Source organism: Nylanderia fulva, unplaced genomic scaffold (genome assembly GCF_048542155.1).
Source record: "Nylanderia fulva isolate GAGA-0341 unplaced genomic scaffold, ASM4854215v1 Scaffold1268, whole genome shotgun sequence".
NCBI lineage: Eukaryota > Metazoa > Arthropoda > Insecta > Hymenoptera > Formicidae > Nylanderia > Nylanderia fulva.
The window spans coordinates 17,047-19,926 of NW_028189483.1; the positions used below are offsets into that span (position 1 = coordinate 17,047).

The 2,880-nt window shown below is 40.1% G+C and overlaps 1 pseudogene; it reads left to right on the forward strand.

The window, feature by feature from the left end:
- Positions 1 to 2,498, forward strand: LOC114945237 (uncharacterized; annotated as a pseudogene).
- The last annotated feature ends 382 nt before the right edge of the window (positions 2,499 to 2,880 follow it).

The following is a 2,880-nucleotide window of genomic DNA, read 5'->3' on the forward strand; positions in this document are numbered from 1 at the left end:
GCCTCGGAGCGCCGCTTGAGCCTTAACGCGGCGCGTTCGGATTCATCGCTTTTGTCATCCTGTTTTACCTTTCAGGATAATAAGTGGCCCTGTTATTTATAGTGCAGAAGATGCTTGAGTTACTCAAAAGATCACCAGGGTACGCTACTGCCAAAATAAACTTGTATTTCAGTACAGCTGGCAATGTGACGCCAAGCACACGCACATTTTTGATTTTTTCATTGCTTTCTCTGTTTTCTATACATACATTTAGTTGTTTCTGAGTGCTTAACAAGATGAGTAATAAAAGAAAAATATATAAGGAGAAGAAAGGCTCAATGGGGAGTGCTAACGATTCGAAGAGACCGAGAATTTCAAAGCGGCGACCGTTGAACCGTTACGAATTGGAGATGCCGGATCTCGAGAAGGCTGGCACATCGGCTCGCAAATTATCAGAAATAGATCTTGAAGAATTTGAAGTAGAAGAAGGATTTGGATACCGAATTTTAAACTTTTTAGCCGTTTTCTCCGCTATATCGCAAGCTGTTGTCTGTAAAAAATGCAAATCTGAAGTGACATTTACCGAATCTGCAAAGCGTGGCTTGGGTTTTAAAATTGTGATTTCGTGTCAAAAATGTGACAAAATTTATATTCCTAGTTCTCCATTTATTGAAAAAGGATACGAGATTAATCGTCGAATTGTACTTGCTATGCGGCTACTCGGAGTAGGACTAAATGGAATAATGAAATTTTGCGCGTTTATGGATCTCCCGCGACCAATTTTTCAATCATTCTACGACAGAGTCGTTAAAAGAATCGCTATTGGAGCAGAGGCGGTTTGTCAGCTCAGTATGAAAACTGCAGCTCAGGAAGAGAAGAAAAAAAGTGATGAGAAAGAGAATACAGATGGTATTACTGTATCTGGTGATGGTTCGTGGAGAAAGCGGGGTTTTTCGTCACTTTTCGGATTCGTATCGCTTATTGGATGGCTTAGCGGCAAAGTGGTTGATGTTGTTATAAAATCAAAATATTGTAAATCTTGTGAATTTTGGGAGAAACAAGAAGACACTGAGAAGTACAAGGAATGGATCGAAACGCATGAAAACGAATGCCAAGCTAACCACGAGGGCTCCGCCGGAAAGATGGAGGTGGACGCCGTCATAGAAATGTTCCAGCGCTCAAATTCTTTGCACAATTTAAAATATGCAGATTACGTGGGGGACGGAGATTCTAAAACTTTTAAAGGTATCATGGATTCAGAGCCTTATGCTGATTTCACAGTTATGAAGAAAGAGTGCATCGACCACGTACAAAAGCGAATGGGTACTCGCCTTCGCAATTTAAAAAAAAATACAAAAGGACTCGGAGGGAAAAGGCAAGTTGACAGGTAAATTGATCGACGAGTTGTCAATTTATTATGGATTAGCTATACGCCGCAATCATGATTCCGTAGAAAAAATGCGGAATGAAATTTATGCGACGCTATTCCATAAAATATCAACCGACGAAAAACCGCAGCACGAAAAATGCCCGTCCGGAGAAAATTCGTGGTGTTCATGGCAAAAAAGCACAGGCCATTGGTAATGTCGATTACAAGCATAAACCACCTCTCTCGACTTCAGTTTTTGAAGCAATTTTACCAATTTATAAAGAATTAAGCAGCGACGATCTGCTTACTCGTTGCATCGGCGGCTATACTCAAAATAGCAACGAGAGTTTCAATTCGACAGTTTGGTCAATGGCTCCGAAATCGACCTCCAGTGGCAAGCATGTGCTTGATACTGCCATATATATCGCTGTAGGTATATATAATGATGGCCTATCAAGTGTTATGAGGCTCATGCAAAATTTAGGCATGAAAATTGGGACGAATTGCTACAATTTCTGCGTCGAAACGGACGAGCGCCGCATCAAGTATTCGGAGCGATCGCTGACTAATGCTGCAAAAGAGGCCCGATTGCTTTTAAAATCATCCAGGAAGGAAGAAGAAGAGGCGAGTATTAATCTGGATGGCCAAATGTATGGTGCAGGCATCGCTGATTAAAGGTAAACATAAATTTCAAGCATTTTAAGTGCTCGTGAAACTTTAAACGCGTTTTTCTCGAAACCACTTTTTTCAATCTTAGCGAACACATTACTTCAACACGGTTGCATGGATCAGTTTGAAAATTTGACAGTAGCTTCACAATTACATCCTTTATAGAAGTACGTAGGAGTTTTTCGATTCGATGTAAACTTTTTATTTTATAAACAATTTACTGCTTATTTTTTGGCATAAAATTGAATTTTTTTTTCAAAAGTGCACCGTTTCTGCAAAATTTGATAAAATAAAAAATCCCTACGTACTTCTATAGGCAATAGTATATAGATTTAAAATTTTTTTGGTTTTTTATTCTAGGTCTTATAGTTCACGAGAAATTGGTTCGCTAATGGAAGCGTTTTTAAAAACGTCATTTTGAAGATTGTCTCTCTCGTCGCCATTTTGTATAAAAAAAATAATAAAAAAATTTTTTTCTATACTTAAATATATGCTCAATAAACCTTCTCAAGAAAAATTCCCATTCCTTTTATTATATTCTCAAAAAAAATTGTCAAAGTTAGGTCTTTTTTTCGACCGCTAGAGTGGTGTTACCCCTTAAATCAACCACGGACATCTGTTCCTATCTACTTTTCCCAGGAGGCTATTGACGATTCGACAGTAGTACGGGCATGACGCACCCGGGGCCCCGAGGACTCTTTCAAGCCAGGATGGGAGGCATCGTGTCTGGGGCTGCATGGCCGCGGGGAGGTTAAGTTGCGCGACCGCAAACAATCCCCTAGGGGCACCTGGCGCAACCTCTGTGGTATATAAGTCGCCTTACCCAGGTGATGGAGGCTCTGCCTGAGTGGACATTTTTTTTC